Source organism: Microtus pennsylvanicus, chromosome X (genome assembly GCF_037038515.1).
Source record: "Microtus pennsylvanicus isolate mMicPen1 chromosome X, mMicPen1.hap1, whole genome shotgun sequence".
NCBI lineage: Eukaryota > Metazoa > Chordata > Mammalia > Rodentia > Cricetidae > Microtus > Microtus pennsylvanicus.
This window is the reverse complement of record NC_134601.1, coordinates 49,096,784-49,117,038: the sequence shown is the minus strand read 5'-3', so window position 1 is coordinate 49,117,038 and position 20,255 is coordinate 49,096,784. Positions and strand designations below refer to the sequence as shown.

Below are 20,255 nucleotides of genomic sequence, written 5' to 3'. Positions count from 1 at the left end.
TGGTTTTGACTTCATACTTTAACACCACTAAATATATACAAGGAAATACCTTTCATCTCACATAGCTGTTACTAAACTCTTGGGCACTAGTCTTATAAAAATTTACTATATATGTAATGGATTACAAAATATGATAAAGGTAGCCAGCCAGATAAGTCAAAATTCATAGTGAGAGCTTACGCTTAATAGAGTGTAAAACTGAAAAATAAATCTATGTTGGAAGTCTCACTTCTGTTTCAGAAAACACTTTAAAAATCACAGATGACAAAAGTTGACAGACTGAGCATCCATGAAAGGCAGTAGTTTTAAAGTTACTTTTCTTCTCTGCAAATATATTGTATTTTATAGCACTCACTTTTCAGAAAATTTAAAACACACAAACAAACATATCTCATTACTGCAATCTAGGCTTGACTAGCATGTGACTGATTACCACACAGTTTTATGATCTGTCATTCACACAACTTTTTCTGAATTGCATCCTAATACAGTAGGGGTTCTAACCAATGTTAGGGGCAGTCTTATCCTTTAGTATCTCTCTGTGACGTTTAAAATTTCTTCTAGGCTTTCGTTTAAAGGAACTGAACTCTACAAAAGGAGAGAGCCAGAACCACTGAGATGCACACTAGGATACACCACAATCAATGTGATCATCAATAGGCAAGTTGAGATAAACATCGTACTGACAGGGTATGTAGCTGAAGAAGGCCAGAGGAAGAATGACTCGATTTTATTTTTCCCATGGGCAAAGGCAGAAACAGTGTCATCATGAACAAATTAAAGTCCCACCACAAAACATTTGTACAATGTGTCATGCCAGAAAGCAAAGGGCAAACCACTAATCTCAACAGATAACAATTAGGAACAAAAGCAGTACAGAAAATGTGAGAACAGTAGGACAAAGGAACATTAGGAAATATCACTACCAACTGTGTGGACTCTTTAAGAATGTGTGTTGTGGCTGATTTTATAGTTTGTGATTTTTCTTACCACAGGCATTTAGAATTGCTATTCAAACACTAGGAGAATCAAGTTTAATTAATGTAAACTTCTAAATAAAGGGACAACCACAGAGAAAAAGGACTTCTAGTGCTACAGCCATGACTAGCTCCTCAAATTGCAGAAGTGAATGCACACTGTTTTTATTCCTCTTTGCTTTAGTCGGCGAAACTTGGTGCCATATTTCATAAATGAACTCTTCATTCTCGTGTACCATCAGAAACAGTACATCTTCTAAACTGGACCTTATGGTCTAAAGGTACTAAGTATATTCTGGGAGCAATACTTTAAACAAATTAAGAAGAAGAGCAAAACTAGATACATCCTTTTAAACTCTTATGTTCCTTGTGTTTGAGACAGGCTTCTCTGTGTAACAGCTCTGACTGTCCTGGAACTCACTTTGTAGACCAATCTGGCCTCAAACAAACAGAGATCCACCTACCTCTGCCTCCCTGTGCAGGAATTAAAGGTAAGGCCAGCACTAAAGCAAATACATTCTCAGAGCATTTTTACTGTAGTCATTGTAATTTTAGGGTGAGAATAGTTACATTCTCATTTTGATTCATCAAAATGTCTATTGTCTAAGGGGCATGTTTATATATGCACACACATATACAAGACAGTAATAATGTCATAACCAGCAGAAAACCTACAATCAAGCCCAAATCTCCCTGTTCCAATGCACACTATGACTATATGGTCTAGTCTAATTGTTTTTTATTTATTTGCCCATAACATAATTCTCAAGTAAAATAACTCCTTTTTGCTACTTTATTAATCAAAGATACATTCATCTTTCATAGCCACATTCTCTTTAAATCTCAACTATCCATACTCAATAAGCAAATGTATTTTGCTTTTATTATTCTTACTTCATTTCAATCACATGATAGCTAGCCTATCATACCCACCACTGGCACTGTTTATTCTTTTAAATATGTACTTTGTCTCCTCATCTTGGCAATTCTTACTTGTGAGGTGCAAGTTCATAATCTGTTGAAAAAGACAGGTATCTAACAACATTTCTAAGGCATAGTTTACTAGAGATATATGAAGCTTGATGATCAAAGATCATAGTGACTTTCTGTGTGAGACCAGAAGAATGTCTGTGGAATAACTGGTATTGAATTGGCTTGCAAAGTTCTTAGAAGTTTTCTAAGAAATATGATGAAGGAAGCTATAATTTTGGTAAAATTAAATGCATTTTTCATGTTGAGAAACAGTTTGGTGTGCTTGGGAGAAAAATAGGTAAATGAGTATGCCTGTAGAGTTTAAGAGGTTGAAGCAAGTCTAGGCTAGATTCTATGGCATGTTGAATAGTACTTGATGAGTAGTGTACAAGTCATAGGAACTGGCAAGAAAACAATTTGTATTAATTTTATAGTACAATAGGTTTAAGAATATTATTTTAATTAGGTAAAGTGTCTTATATTTGATTATGCTGCAGAATGTTACTTTAACTGTGTAAATGTGTGTTACTTTTGTTTATGCTGTATTTGTTTAATTATGTATAGATGTGTTGCATTTATTTCATCTTACCTGACTAAGGCACGTATTGGTCTAATAAAAAGCTGAATGGCCATTAGCTAGGCAGAGAAAGAAGAGGCAGGGTTGGCCGGTCGAGAGAACAAAGAGGAGGAGAAATATAGGCTTGATAAGCAGAAGAATAAGAGAAGAAGGAGGACAGAATGAGGGTCATGTCTGGGGTAAGAATCCAGGCAGCCATTGGACAGACAGACAGACAGGAGAAGCAATGAACATACGGCAGAAGGAAAGCAAATGGTGGATAAAGAGAAACAGGTTAACTTAAGTTAAAATAGTGAGCCAGAAACATGTTTAAGCTAGGCCGAGCATTTAAAACTAATAAAAAGTCTCTGTGTCATAATTTAGGAGCCCCAAAGAAACAGCCTGGAACAGCAATATTATATATTAAAATTTGAATTTTATAATACACGAAGGCAGGAAAACCACTTAGATGACTCTTTTTCCACCTTATGTGAATAATCAGTATGGGTAGATGTAAGTGAAAAATGAGAGTAACGGAGGAAAAATGAGTGCATCAGAAATGGAGTTTGGAAATAGATTTGTGGAAGTTAGCATAAAGGTGGAGGCAGGAGAGAAGAAAAAAAACTTAGAACATGTTCAAAATATCTATGTTATGAAAAGTATAGTAGATGTCTGTGCCACTAATACAAGACATTTAGAAGGAAGTAAGGCATTTAATTGGTGTTATGTCTGAAGAGCAGATGTATTCTCCAATAGATGAGTGACACTCCTTTAGAAACTACTTTGGGAGAAAGTGGTCATTTGCACTCTACATTAGAAATTCATTGAAGTGCTTAGAAATATAATATAGATACAATTTCTCAGAAAATATTTATAAATGCAAGAAAAATGACCTAAGGTCAGTTCCGTTGAGAAGACTAATACATTTTAAAAATGTAGACTGATAAAGAGACACTGAGGAAGGAGTCTGAAAAGCTAGAGAGCTCGGAAAAATTACTCTTTTTCCACAACCAATCATACTAACCAGTACCAGAATGTAGCCCTCATGTGCGTGTTCTTTATAATTGCATTAGAGTAACAGAAAATAAGACACAAATTATAGTCCACTCATTAATTTTCTTCAGTAAATATATTTCTTTTAGATTATGTCAAATATGGTTCTAGTTAATAAGAATTCATAAGCAAATCCCTGCCCTGTGGAAAGTTTATTTTAGTGGGGAAGGGAAATAATGACTGTGAAAAATAAACCAGTGAAGTTAGACTGTGACAAGGGACCAAACTGAAACATGAAAGCTTCCAAGCAGAGCTGCTAGTAGTAACTGTGTAGCTAGAGCACATGAGGCTGTAATGTTCAGTAGTATGGTTATTGGAATCCTTAAATATTTAAGTCACATGTAAATAAAGAGGTGAAAGGGAGCAGTTCATGAAGAATGAGAATGGACTGATAATGGAGGAAGTGTCTGTAACACAATGGAAGATTCAATTCGTGGCAAATACCAGAACAATGAAAATGTTAAGATTCAAGGGAGGTGGGAACAGCGTGGAAGAGTTGCTATGGAAAAGGGATAATGATGCTTCTGACTTCAAAATCCATTGTAAATTTAAGTACAAAATTACAAGTATGTTAACAGTAGGATGGCAGAAATTGGAAAAACGTCATTATTGAAGACCTACAGTTTTCTGTATGAGATAAGAAACAATACTGTCTGCGCTCTCTGTTTTTCTGCCAGAATCCCATCAGAGCAGGAAGAGTGAAGCTAGAGTGGTATAAAGGCAACAAACAAACAGTCTTGAGATTTGAATAAAATTGGGTATGGTGCATGGGCACCAGGGAAGTATGTGATTTGTTTGTGGGCAATGAGCAGTGCAATGGGAGAGAAGATAAAAGAGAGCAACAAGTGACACTAATCCACAATTGATTAGCTCTAAAACACATATGATATATATGACCTTATGAAGATTTCGATGAAATAATAGTGGACTAGGAAGAATAAAGGAGGCCAGGCAGTGCTGGCACACACCTTTAATCCCAGAACTTGGGAGTAGAGGCAGGTGAGTTTGAGGGTAGCCTGGTCTAAAGAGTGAGTTCCAGGACAGCCAGAGCTACACAAAGAAACCCTGTCTTGAAAACCCAAAAAAGAAATAAAAAATAAAAGAGTAGAAGTAGTGGAAGTTAGGTGAGAAAGTAGAATAGAAGGTGTGATCATTGTTGCCCTGACGGCGGTGTAAGATGCTTAGATGGGTTATCTACAGTAAAATGGAGGTGAAATGTTTCAGGTTGATAATGGACATATAAGAAAGAAGATTTATTAGTGCATTGCCATTAGTGATAAGGAAAATCACGTATGTGAAGTCTCATTCTCCTGATCTCAAAATATTAAAATATCATGCAAATTATAAAAGACTATAGAAAGACAACAGAAAATACATTTTATCAGCATTATGAGGAGAATGAGTCTAAAAATCTAAAGATTCAATTTAACTTAACGATCTAAATTTTGTTAGGAAGAGCAGTGAAAAACATGCAATTTTAAAGAATGATTAACAAAGTAATAAAAAAGTTAACTCTTGACAAATAGGATAAACCAACTCAAGGAAAGAAAAAACTATTTCAGCTAAACTACTTTATGCTCTGGGTAGGTGGACTTGGACTAAAATAATTATTTTGGCAAATGAACATATAAATGATATTTCAAATTGCAAACTAAATATTAGTCAGTATCCATAAATAAAAGAGATTAGTTAATTCAATGGTTTTATAGTGTTTTAATATAATTTTCATCATTATTATTTGGAGTTGTTTTTGATTAATTAAAATTGATACTAGCCACAAGTAGGTATAAATGTATTTTCCATTTCACAGATTTGATATTATAATTTAAAACCTATAATCCAAATAATTGTATTTAGCATTTTTCAATTATACCTCAACATTTTCTTCTGAAGAGTTTTGAAAAGTAATAACATGATAATCACACATTTATGGGATACAGTCTGTTATTTCAGTTTGTATATATAATGTATTGTGATAAGATTGAGGTAACTACCGTATATATAACCCCAACAATTTATCATTCCTTTTATGTTTAGAACCTTCAAAACTAGCAGTTTCATAATATACAATTCCAAATTTTCAGTCATAGCTAATTCTACTGTGTTATAGAACATATTTTTTTAAAAAAAACAAAACTTTTTCTCCTAGCCAACTCTCTTGCCTCTACCCCTAAACTCTCCTTATTCTACTCTCCTTGTGCCATTTTCCAGTCTTTGATAACCATTATAGTCCTCACCTTCCTTCTATGACATCATAATGCTCTAACTAAAACCAAAGTAAGACATCACTATAGAAAAACAACCTAAACTTTCAAAGATGCTGGTTTTTATGATACAGTTTTGGAATAGCTTGTGATTCGGAGAGATTAATACATATATTGAGATACTAACGTGGCATAAATTAAATAAATTTTTTTTGTGAAATTTTCTTCCAATGGAAACAATTCCCTATACAAAAAGACCAAAATCAAAGCCTTGATGGGTTTGTTCTGATAAACCATGTTTGAAATACAGGCTTAAAATGCTAATGTTTTAATAAATAGATTAAGAAACTTTAACAGACTGAAGGATTAAACTATTATTACCTTCCATTTATTTTAGGATTTCTTCAGTCCTTCATTGCATGTGGCTGTGTTATAAAGTTAATTTTTATTCCGCAACTGAAGACTTTGAAAGTTTGGAGAGATAGATGAAAAGGGCTGGAACAGAATGACATTGAAGTTTCAGTCCTTACCTCTAATTCCTATATTCTGTAATTTTTGCCTTTTGTATTACTAGTAGGATCAGTTACCAAGCCAACATGAAAGACAGACCATGAGTTGATGAAATGTAAGAATGAATGAAGTCAAGAAAAAAAAAGAAGATTTGTGTATAGGAGTGGAGTTTTGTTTTGGAGTAGTTTTCCTACCTATTGTGTGTTTGGAATATAGGGAAGGAGAAGGGACAAAGACAACAATGAAGTCATCACAAGAAGAGAACGGGCTATCTTCCTATTTAGAAACTATGAAGAGGTATTGGAAAAGGTAGTGTGAGTTCTTGGTTTCTCTTAACAGATTCCACTAAATATAATATCATGTAGATGCATCTTACTATCATTCTGAAGTTTGACTGCCAGTTATTTTTACAGAATTTAGTAAGTAGAGCCATATGGGAAATGGTGTTTTAGGTTTTTCTTCCTCTTCCCAAGAGATACTTTTTACTTCACATCCTTTTTGTCATGCCCCAAAACTTCATTAGCTGAGGCTTTCTTAACACTATAAATCACAAGACCTGTAAGAGACCTCTGAATTTTAGAGGATGCTATAGCATGCTTACATTGATGTGGCAACACATTAGATTTCTAGAAAAATAAAGTATTCCGGGTTATAACATGGAAGTCAATTTCCAAAAGAAAGGGATGATGACAGAGCTACAGTTTCTCTAGCTGTTCATAATGTGCTGTGTAGGTTCTATTATTTGTTTTCTGCATCTAAAAGTCAGAAGTTTAGAAACAAAGATTCTAGATGTGTTGACCCTTTCCAATGTTCACCAACACTCAGAATTAGCCAATAACAAAACAATCTTTACTCATCATCTCAAAAATTTATAAAGGACATAGAGGGATATAGAGTATCTAGTTTTGTATTTTTTTAATTCCACATCGTAATGCATGTCATCTTAAAATCATTGTATGGTGTCAAATAAGGCATGTTTGAAGTAATAGCATAGACTATAATGCAGCATGGGATAGAATAAAATAGAAGGGAATGGAGCAGGTTAAGTGCAACAAGACTAGACTAGAAAAGACTATCAATGTATTTTACTTAGTAAACAAGCTCCATTTTGTGAAACTCTTCTTTATTATATGTACACTTGAAATGCATGTGCTACGTAGCAATGAGCTTTTCCAACTCAGCAACAAAGAACCTTTTCCATATTGAATACTTCTCAATCTTCAAATCTCTCCGACTTTTTCTGCTGTTAGCATCACATCTATGCTTTGGAAGTGCACATGTAAATTGCTTGTGCCACATGGACATATTTTAAAGCTTAAACCTAACTGATTAGCAGTCCCAACTATATTTAAAAAATCCTATTTTACCACATAAACTGATAGAGTCCCAGAGGATAAGTGGCAAAAGAGAGATCAGTTTAGAATCCTGTCTTAAAGATATTTGCATGTGTTGTTATTCATTTATTTTAAACCATTATGCTCTCTAATTATAATTTCTATGAAAACTAATCATCCTTGTTTTATTCTATTTTATTTTCTGCTTGGGGACAGTATTTCTTTGATGAATGCTCATATGTTATTCATATTTCCTGTTTCTTTCCTTCCATATAGCTTACGTTAATTTTCTTTTGAAATTACCACTCATTTTTTTTTAATGAGTGTGGTTCTTCCCAGGACGTGTATTACTTGTAGCTACATGTAGAGACTAGGCCAAAGCATTGTTACTGACAAACAAACTCTTAAAAGATTTTTGATATGAGATATGTGTAGCAGTACGAGAGACACATACATATGACACATATATATGCACACAGAATAAGGAAGATAGATATTTTAGTTTAGAGATCTCATTTAATCAGTTCTTCATAACAGATTCATGTAGGAGACGCCAGACTAAGGCATTGTTTCAAAGTAACTTAGATTCTTTATGGTTAAGAATGAAGCTTCTTTTGAAATGATCTATTTTGCAGTAGGGGAAGGAGAAAGGGAGAGGTGTTTCAGTTTCATTTACTCAAAGTTTACTTTCTTTACAATTCTTCAAATTGTCAAGAAAAAATGCCTAATAATTCATTTCTAGGTCACCAGTCCTTTGTCCATGGTAAGTGCTTGACTTGTTTGTTGAATAAATTCCAGTGATTGAAAGAATTTCTAACAAACATTTTTACATTAATTTTTAAATGTATCCTTTCTACTTTATATCTTAAAAACCCTTCAAATGACTTTACTCATTGAATCAATTTCTGGAATAAATAAATGTCTCTCAGAGATCATTAGATGAGCTTGCTCTTATAGATAGAACTCTTCCACTGCCTGGCATGCTCCACTAACTTACATTTGTATCTGTCCGAGTGTGGATCATTTTAGCAATCTTAACTAGTGAACTGGATTGACCATTCAATGATTCAGTAGAAACTGGCTGTCTGGACAATTGGAGGAAAGTATTGATATTATTCTGGCTAAGTGACCTAGTTGTGCAGACACAGACTGAAAAGGACACCAAAATTTTCATTTCTTAATTTTGTTTGAGGAATATCCATACATTATTTTTTTAAAGCACCATCAAGTCTACACAATCAAGCTGTTAAGCTGGTAGCTTGTAAACATGTGTAGTTTTCATTTTTATGTCTCTCATTTCTCCCCCATATCTACCACATAAAACTTCCTTGGTTTTGAGAGTTTTAAAAGGTTTAATATCATAAGAGATTTCACAAAAGAAAAATAGGTCTTTACATGATATTTGAAAGAAAACAAATATTTGTCTTTAAGCCTTCAAAAGTTTTTTTTTTCTTAATTCATTGACACATTGCAGTTTGCCACTAATTTATTTGGGAAAACTGTGCTACAATGGCTTCGAGTAGAGTGGTGCACGCCTTTAATCCCAGCACTCGGGATGCAGAGGCAGGTGGATCTCTGTGAGTTCAAGGCCAGCCTGGCCTACAAGAGCTAGTGCCAGGACAGCTACAGAGAAACTGTCTCGAAAGACAAACAAACAAAAAAAGGTGGAAACGTTTATACTTAATAGTAACAACTGTATGCCTGTAATAAATTTTGGGCTTTTCCAAAGTGTTTTCTAGAAGAAATCCATTTCCCTGTGAGACAATAAAATGGTATATAATTGAATTTCTTAGTGAAAAATCCTCTTCCTGTAAATATATTTACTAATCCCATCTTAATTTTTTCCTTCTAGTTCCTAGTTCTTGGGAATGTAAATATTTCCTTAGTTTGCATGAGCAACTAAACCTACTGAGGCTTCGATGTAGCATGGGGTACAGTAAATAGGAACTATTTCTCACTATTAAATATGCATATATCCCCCAAGTACACAAAAGTGTTTAGGTTGATATCTTTGATACTATGAAATAACTGTTGAGATATAATTGTAATATCATAAAACCTTAGATCTTAAAACATAAGATGGATAAATATAGCTAATAATTTAAATATTGTTCATATTGCAATGCTTTGAGAAATGATCCTGCCAGAAGCACATACTTGGTTTTCTTATGTCCATGTCCCTCTTGGGTTAATAAAAAATGCTACTTTATCATACCCATGTGGGAAGATATGACATTTAACACAACTACTTTATTTAACATAAAAGATGAACAAACAGCTGACCCAATATTTCTGCTACATCTTTCACATATTTGTGCTTGATGTCTATTACAATGAATAAGAGCAGAATGGGGGAAACAAAATTAGGAAAGAGACAGTGTGAAGAATACATTATATTCCAAATTTTCTCCCTTTCCTACAAATAAGTAGCAAGTTTGAATGGAATCAGATCTAGAACCTACCTTAAATGAACCAAAACTCATGTTTTTGCCATTCAAATTTTGGGGCAAGGTAATTTTTATTCATGTTAAATATACAGATTTTTATAAAATATAGTGTTGTTTCCTAGTATCTAAAACTGTGAACGGGCATGCATGAACTTCTGAATGTTCCCCATGCATATAAGAGAACCTTGATTCTTAATAGTGCACTTCTCAGTGCATGTTCTTCTTAAACAAGCTGGCAAGTAGCCAAATGCAGCATGCTAAGCTGTGGCATTGAAAATCCTAGACTCAAACATTCTTGGAGGATACCTTTCTGGAGTAAGACAAAAACTGAACTGGCATAAAAAAAGGAAAAAAAAACAGAATAGTGAAGAAAAAGCAGCAGCCTTTTCTCATCCATATCAGGCTTGTGTAATAAATTACTCTCTTCTCGCTCACCGTGTCAGGAGAAAACGATGTTTAGATTAAACCTCGCTAAGGCCTAAAAGGATAATTTGTCAGTATTTTCCAGTTTACTACCAATGCAGTATTGATTTGCTAGAGCCCTTCTTTCTATTTTATTTACACTAATTCAATCTGGAACAACTGAAACTCAACTTGCTGGAAAGCACGATATTTCTTTATTTTAAGTCGCATGGGTCCAAAGGAATAAGGTCCAAAGAAAAAAAAATATGTCCAGATTATTCTTTCTAGTACTTGTGAGTAAAGGCCAGTGCCTTCTTTGGAGGCCAACTGCTATCAGAAAAGCCACTTTTATGGTGAGATTTATGTTGGGCTAATTTATTTTCTTTTGTGTCTTTAAATATATATGTATATATAATTATGATTCTTAGGAGAACACTATAAAAAGTGTTTCACATGCCTGTCCAATACTTGTGATCTAGGCAGCTGCTTGGAAATGAGGCTTACGGCTAAAACATCTTGATAAACCTTATTGTGGCTGAAGCTGATTAAAGATGATAGCATTCAGTTGATTACACAAATGTCAAAACTAAGGACTACAACCATACCTGAATCAAAACAGAAAATTATTTTCCAATTCTTCCTGTTTTTCATATAAAGCATGAAAAGGAATAAAGAGTAGCCTAGAGAGCAAAAATGCAATCAAAGCAGTGACATGTTCAAAATAATTTATGTGTTTATGGTGAGAAAAGTAATTACTTAATGCAGGGAACTAGCATTGTCTGTTACTTTTCTTTCCTTTGCCTTTTCCTTTTCTGTGACTGTTTTCTTCCATCATGTTTGTATGGGTTTGCTTCTTGAGACAGTCCAGTATCACAGTGTTTGGACTTCAAATAACTATGGGAAGACTGGTAAGAATGTCATGATTTGTTATGTTTGCAATTCATGTAAATTGAAGGCTGGCCTTTCATTTGCTACACTTTTCAACTTTTATGGAATTTTCCTCAAATTCTGACATGATTTGGGATCATTAAATATCATGATAACATATTTTTAGTCTTTATTATTCTTGCTTTTTATCTTAAAAAGGAACATTTCTTGACAACACTTACTGGATTAATAAATTCTAACTATATCTTATTACAACCAATCAACTGACATGCTTTTTGATAAAATATGAGTACACAGTCATAAACAAAAGGCTTAATAATTTGCACTGGGATTATCAGGCAGTTCAGTCAGACAACATATCAATTTAGAGAGTATCTTAAATTAATCAAATTGTTTGACAATTTTGATGGACTTACTAATCTCATAAATCACTCAATAATGCATGTACTTATTTATAAACAATTAAATTATATTTTTCATTTGTTAACTATAAGTTCTGCTCATGTGAAGGCCAGTGAGATGGGTTAGTTGGTGAATGTGTCTGCCAGGCAAGACAGATGACCAGAATTTGATCCTCAGAAGCCACATAAACACAGAGAGAAAATATTTATTTCAGCAAGCAATAGCATTTTCCAGAAACAATAAAAATAAAGGATAAATTGCCTTAGACAAACTAGTTTTCCATTTACAAACAGTCAAATAAATGAAAAGTATTTAAGCACAAATTTCTGCTTGATAGTGGTCATAAAATAGAACACAAAAATTGAAGTTATCAACTGTGTGAATGACAGGAATTATACTTAAAATATGCTACTTAGCATAATAGGTGTTTGTTCATGGAAATATGATTATGTGTACATTGCTAAAATTGTAAAATGAAAAATACATGTTGTTGGTCTCAGAGGAAAATGGTATGGTATATACTACATGAAAGGTTTGAAATTTACAACTATCTTTTTTGTTTTGTCCTACTAATTTCAGGAGACAATTTAGGAACATAAAATTGCTTGTCCATTGGATTACAATGTTTCCATGCCCTGCTTCCTATGTGAGGTACAAACTTATCTGCAGACACAGGTTTTTCAAGTAAACAAATGAGTATGCCTCTGATTTCATAAACAGAATCAAAATAAACAGTTGACTTAACAGTAAAGCAAAGAGCAGAACATCAATAAAGATATTAATACATTTATTTCCACACTATTTTCGAACACACACACTCACAAAACATGTATACAAACACACATACAGAGACAGAGACAGACACTCGCAGAGACAGAGACTAAGTTAAATAAATCAAGGGAGGGGGTGCAGTCTGGGGCAGATCTAAACAGAATTGTCAACAGAGGAATCACAAGTGACTGACTGAGAAACACTTAAAGAAATGTTTAATATCATTAGCCATTAGGGAAATGCAAATCAAAATGGCTCCATCTTATACCTGTCAGAATGTCTAAAATCAAAAACACAAATGACAGCTCTTGTTGGCAAGGATATAGAACAAGGGGAACATTCTTCCATTGCTGGTGGGAGTGCAAACTTGTACAGCCACTTTGGAAATCAATATGGTGGTTTCTCAGAATATTGAAAATCAATCTACCTCCAGACCCAGCTATACCACTTCTGGGCAGATTCCCAAAGAATGCTCTACCATATCACAAGGACATTTGTTTAAGTATATTCATATCAGCTTTAGTTGTAATAGCCAGAAACTGGGGGAAAAAACTTAGATGCTTCTCAACTGAGGAATAGATAAGAAATGTAGTACATTTTCACAATGGAGTACTACTCAGCTGTTAAGAACAATAACATGAAATTTGCCAGCAAATGGATGGAACTAGAAAAGATCATCCTGAGTGAGGTAACCCAGACTCAGAAAGACAAACGTGGTATGTGCTCACTTATAAGTAGATATTAGCTGTAAAGTAAAGGATAACCAAGCTACAATCCACAGACACAGAGAGGCTAGATAACAAGGAGGGATCAAGGAGGGGGATCATGGATCTCCCAGGGAAGAGGAAATAGAATAGAAATCACAGGTGAACAAGGATGGGGTGAGGGGAGAAGTCTGGATGGATGGGGGTGAGTAAGAATGGGAACAGGAGGAATCAGCCAGAAGAAGGATGGAGGGAGAGATTACAGGGAGAGACAACTGGAATTGGGGGCATCTCTGGGATGAGTAGAAACCTAGCACAATGGAAATTTCCAGGAATAAATGAAGGTGACCCTAACTAAGATTCCTAACACTGTGGGATATGGAGCCTGAATTGGCCATCTTCTATAACCAGGGAAGACTTCCAGTGGAGGGATTGGGCCCCAAACCCAGTCACATAACCTTTCACCTACAATTTGTTCTGTCTACAAGATAAGCTTGGGTAAGGGTGTAACAAAACTTATGGGAGTGGCTAACCAATGACCGATTCAGCTTGAGACCCATACTACCCCTAAGGGCCAGGACACAGGTGGAACCAAACATGACTGTCAAAAAAAAAAATCAATGAAATAATTCCTAATGATATTCTACTATAGTCATAGATTTGTGCCTAGCCCAGTTGTTATTTCAGCAACCGATAGAAACAGATGCAGAGACCCACAACTAAACATTAGGCAGAGCTTGGGGAATCCTGTGGAAGTGGGGGAGCAAGGCTTGTAGGAACCAGTGGGATGAAAACACCATAAGAATATTCACAGAATTAATTAATCTGGGCTAATTGGGGGCTCACAGAGACTCATCTGCCAAACAAAGAGCTTGCATGGGACTGACCTAGGCCCTCTGCACATGATGCAGTTATGTAGCTTGGTCTTTCTGTGGGACTCCTAACAGTGAAAGCAAGGACTGTCTCTGACTCTATTACCCTTTCCCCCTACTGGGTTGTTTTGTCCAGCCTTAATAGGAGAGGAGGTACCTAGTCTCTCTGCAATTTGATATGCCATAGTTGCTTGATATCTATGGGAGGCCTGCCCTTTTCTGAAGCTAAAGGAGGAAGAGTGGATGGGGTGGGGCAGGGGAGAAAGAAGTTTGGGGAAGAGACTGGGAGGAGAGGAGAAAGGGGAAACTGATAAGGCTGGAAAAAAAGTTAATTCATTAATTTATAAAAAAAAAGGAAAAGAAACAAAAGAAGGAAACCAAGAGCTGAAACTGGAGACTGTTATAAAGGAAATATTTACGGCATTTCCTACCCAGATGATTTATTTGTATACTGTATCATAAGACACTCAAAAATCCTCTATAAGCAGCCACTATTGACTGTTTTAAATCACTCCAGAGGACAGGCAAATTGTATTATTTCATTTATGATATATTAATTCATTCATTTAAAATAATGTAAAATAAAAATTATCAGCATATGATAAGAAATTCAAAGGGCATAAAGTAAATAGAAAAAACTAGCTGCCTTCAGAATCTACCTCTTAGCTGTGTAAGTAGCTCTCCACAAATGTAATAATAATTATTGTTCATTTACTCTTAATGGTTCCAAAGCAATCTATACATATAGGAAGATATGTGTATATTTCCATTAAAATTACATATAAAATATCCTATACTGAATATTGTGATTTGTAATTGGAGATTGTGATCTATTTGTGAAGGAGGAAATGAATTTACTAGATCATAATGAACAGTACAAAGGACTAGAAGGGAACAAAATATGTCAGAGGGTGCTGAGCATAGCAAAGAGAGATACATTTATAAAAATTTTGTTCTTAAAATTTATCTGTAAATTTATAGTGAACTAAGTTAAATTAAATATAGCCCATACATGGAGTTACAGGCAAAAATACATTAAAACACACAGTGTTTCAAAGACTGAGGTTTGATTTAATGATGTATTTTAAAGATTGTTCCACACTAAAATGTATAAAGTTATCCCATTTTGCTTCCGTCAAATGAGTTAAAAATATTCCTGATCTATTGATACACACACACACACACACACACACACACACACACACACACATAAACATAAAGGTTACAAAGAATAATGTTATAATCACTGGTGGATCACATAGGATTGCTTAAAATGTTTAATAATTATAAATAGATACACATTTTGAAAGTAGTAGAACATCTCTGTCCAAATCCCTCTGAGACAACCCACTTATTATTTGTGTCTCACACTTTCTAAGGCTGGAGAGTTTTTCAGGGCATGCATTGTCTATACACCATTCAGGTGGCTACTTGTTAAACATCTTGTTCAGTATGCCTGCTTTTTCAATATTTCCAACAATGCTTCAGTTGTTGGATCATCCTAATATATAACACTGTATGGTCACTTGAAAGCTAAATTTCACGAACTGAATTTACTATGTCAATGGAGATGTAGGCTCAGTTTTTGTGGGATACTGTCAAATTTTCTTTCATAAAACTGTGTTTGGTTATAAACCTATAATAGTATCTGGTATTCATTTTCAAAAAGTATATGCTATGAAATATGTGTTACAGCTAATACTCTAGGCAATCATTTCTCACTGCATTTTTTGCTTATTTTTCAGATTACAGTTTAATTGCAAAATTTGTCCCTTCCTTTTCTTCCCACCATACCTTCCTATATTTTCCTCCCACTCTCCTCCAAATTCATGACCCAATTTTTTCACTAGTTGTTAATGCATGCACATATGTATTTGTTTTTGTATATTCCTAAATATAACATGTTGAGTCCATATAATGTTACTTGTATGCACATTTTTTAGTCCTGCCCACTTGACAATGGACAAGTAAAAAGTGTGCTCTTTCCTGGGGAGGATCACCCACATGCTACCACCTTTACTCAATTGCCAGTTTTTTAAAATCAGTTCTATTTTTTTTATTTAAAAGTGCTTTTTTCATTTACATACCAACCCCAGTTTCCCCTCCCTCCCCTTCTCCCCTTAATCCCCTCCTCTTTCCAGCCCAAATCTACTCATCACAGGGGGTAAGGCCTCCCTTGGAAAGTCAACAATGTCTGGCTTACCAAACTGAGGCAGGGTCAGGTCCCTCCCCCACTGCATCAAGGCTGAGCAAGGTATCCCACCATAGGCAATGGGCTCAAAAATGCCAGTTTATGCACCTGGGATTATTCCTGGTCCTACTGCCAGGGGCCCTACAAACAAAGCTAGCCATATAACTGTTACCCACATTCAGAGAGCCTAGTCCAGTCCCATGTAGATTCCCCAGCTGTCAGTCTAGAGTCAGTGAGCTCCCACTATCTTGGGTCTCTGTGATTTTCCCCATTATGATCTTGACCCCTTTTGCTAATATCATTCCTCCTCTCTCTCTTCACTACATCCAGTAACTGATGGAAGCGAAGCATTGACCCACAGCCAAGCACTGGGCTGAGCTCCAGGAGTTCACAGTGTGTTTTAATGTAAATTTATCTGATGAATGAAGGTAATTTTTTGATGTTTAGAAAACATTATTATTTTCTTTACTGTGGTCTATATCTTTATCTGTATTTTTCTACTTTACTGCCAATTTTTTCCTTAGTAATTATAAGTAGACAAATAAACAGAGAATGTTATAAAAATCGAGAGAATAAGAGATAAAACTTCATTAACATTTACAAAGATTTCTAAGCTCACTCATAAACAAAAAATAATAGTATAGGGACACTATTATATTTTAGCAGAATATATATTAAAATCTTTTTTATTACTGCCAGCCTTGAAGGTGATATGAGAAAACATATAGTCTTCATAAAGCATTAGCAGAAAGATAAACTAATGGTTCTTTTTTAAGGGGAAAATTTGGTGATAGGTAACATTAAATGACCATTCCCACAGCCTATCCCTTCCACTTATAAGAAAGTAGCCAATAGGTATTAAAGAAGATATGTGTGTAGGAGATCAGTAGTAGCACTATTTTTAAAGAACAAACTGACAGAGACCTTGATTTGTATCTTTGGAACAGCTAAAGATAAAAGTGACACCTACCTGAATAGATCTCATGCCTCAGTGAGGACGAGATGGATTTCTGCAACAAACAGGGAAATATGCGAATATCTGAACTAGAAAACTTTACTAGACTTTGTGTATCACGTAGTTCCATCTGTCCATTCACTGATAATACGGAAATGAGCATCACTCAAGAGTGGCACCTAAAAGCTGAAGACGAACAGACTGGCTCGTGGTTTTACTTAAAGCTGTTCTTACAGTATCAACTTTAAACTATTAGCAGACATTAATTTATCACAAAAACATATTAATAAAGGTTTATCTACTCAAAACTATGTATTTTTCTATGTACCCTGACAATAGCTTAAAGTTCAATATCATTAAACTGGTTTTCAATTCTAAGAGTATCACAGTCATCACGGAAACATGTGGCACACACTTAAAACAACCCAAATGACTTATATACTTCCTCTGACCATGTAACTCTCCAAAAGAGCTGCTACAAAAGTCAACTGCACTGCCTCAAACATGCATAATGGTTCCTACAGAACCATTAGAGTGCCAGTTATATGGCAGGGTTCGTGCCAAAGCTATTACCAAATCATTGCATTGTTTCACACACTTCTTTTGACTTTTAGATGGTTCCTAAGGAACTGTTCTCACTGCTATAGAAGTGTCCTGTATAACTTAGAACATCAGGGGAAAGCATAGAAAGCACAGGAAAGAAATGTAAAAGAAACAAATCCCTCCAGTAAATGTGCATGAATGGTCCCACATGGTCAATTATCAGAAAGGTAACTCTTCATTTGGCATACATCCTACATGTCATTCAAAAGCCTCCAGGTGTTCATCTAGGCCATTTTGTCTCACAACTCCAGATGTTCTTGTGAAGCAATTTAGGGTCTGAAAATGGCATACGCAAGGCTATGATAGTATGGTGTTTTTTGGTAGTATATGCTATGTTGTCAGGGTTCTGGGTAGGAAGTACAGAAGCAATAGGGAGCAGTCATGGATTTCTTGGCTGTGATGGAATTGTGTCAGATCTACCCTTGTCTGTGAAGCTCCTAAAGATAAGAGGGATCCATATGAAAAAGGAAATGTCTTAACAAATCTTTCTATGTAGTCACTTTTTGCAGTCTAGCCTTTTTTTGCACTGAATCCCACGAGGAATTCCCATGACCATTTAATATATTTAGATTTTGTTTAATGTTGCTCAAATTGTTTTTGTCACTTATAATAAATCCTCTTAATTAATTTGGCATTAATGGTTCCCATCAGTATATAAATGCCTTGAGGTTAGGGATTGTATATAATTCATTTTTCATGCATCTCTAGTACTGAATACAAAGCTTGGGAATATGTAGTGTTCAATAAATATTGTTTGAATAGAGTTATCATTATCATAAAACCTATAGATAAATATAATTTCTTTTTAATTCATACTTTATTAAAATTAACAAATGCTCCTCCTGAATATTAACCTTCATCAGGCAATGAAAGGAGACAGAGACAGAGACCCACATTGGAGCACCAGACAGAAATCTCAAGGTCCAAATCAGGAGCAGAAGGAGAGAGAGCACGAGCAAGGAACTCAGAACTGCGAGGGGTGTACCCACACACTGAGACAATGGGGATGTTCTATCGGGAACTCACCAAGGCCAGCTGGCCTGGGTCTGAAAAAGCATGGGATAAAACCGGACTTGCTGAACATAGCGGACAATGAGGACTACTGAGAACTCAAGAACAATGGCAATGGGTTTTTGATCCTACTGCACGTACTGGCTTTGGGGGAGCCTAGGCAGTTTGGATACTCACCTTACTAGACCTGGATGGAGGTGGGCGGTCCTTGGACTTCCCACAGGTCAGGGAACCCTGATTGCTCTTTGAGCTGATGAGGGAGAGGGACTTGATCGGGGGAGGGGGAGGGAAATGGGAGGCGGTGGCGGGGAGGAGGCAGAAATCCTTAATAAATTAATAAATTTTTAAAAAATTAACAAATGCTTTTTCTTCCTATTTCTATTTCCTTTTTAACAAACAGTTTTGTTTTCAAATCTTATAGTCCTTTTTTTTTTCATTAAGGACACATAGAAAAACACATTTTTGAAAACTGATTATTCCAAATTAGCTGCTGATCAAGGTTTCTCCCTTCAACTCAGTGTACAGTCAGAGTTAACTACTGTGAGCTATTCTAATTTCTGAGGTTGACAGTTAATTAGTATGATGGCTAAGCTAAGCAGCTGAGCACACCTGTGAGAAACTTCCTTGACTGGGTCACTAAAGATATTAAGACCACTCTAAATTTGGGTCATGCCTTCTCGTGGCAGCCCACACAAAAAGATATGGAGGAAGGAATCTTTTGCTTATTGCCTGCCTTCCCTCACTGTCACTGGCATGTTCACCTATCCTGTTGCTGAAGCACCCCTTCACTGGTGTCAGTACCTACTTCTTTGGGATTCCAATGTAGACTGAAGACCAGCGGCTCTCTAGGAATCCTCTGGGACTCTGCCACAAGACTGAGACGGCTGAGACATCCAGCCTCGTGGACTGAACACCTACCAGATTCTTCATCTTTCAGATGGGAGACAACCACTGTTGAACTACATAGAATACAGCCTGTACGCCATTCTAATAAATTCCCTTTTAATATCGGATATTTGGTGTATCAGTTCTGTACCTGTATGGAACCCTGGCTAATACAGATTGTGAAAGCAGGATGGGTTCTAGAGAAACAAAATTTTAAAGATTTTTTTGTTGTTGTTTGTTTGAATTTTTTGTTTGTTTGTTAGTCTTTGAGACAGGGTTTGTTATATAATCTTAGCTGGTCTGGAACTCACCCTGTATACCAGGCTGGGTTTGAATTTATAACAATCCACCTGTCTCTTTTTTTTTTAAACATTGGGAACTGGCTTTCTAATCTGTTACTACCTATAATTACTGAAGCCTCGCTTAGTAGCATGGAGAGCAATAAGTATCTATGGTATGAACTACTTAACGAACTTACCAGGATAGATTCATTTGATTTTCCTGATTGTAAAGAAAAG

General features: G+C 35.4%; 1 protein-coding gene across 1 annotated transcript in view; it reads right to left on the bottom strand.

Annotated features, from left to right (window-relative positions):
- Tenm1 (teneurin transmembrane protein 1) overlaps nucleotides 1–20,255 on the bottom strand; it is a 784,432-nt gene that overhangs the window by 454,040 nt on the left and 310,137 nt on the right. The gene's annotated exons all lie outside the window — the stretch shown is intronic.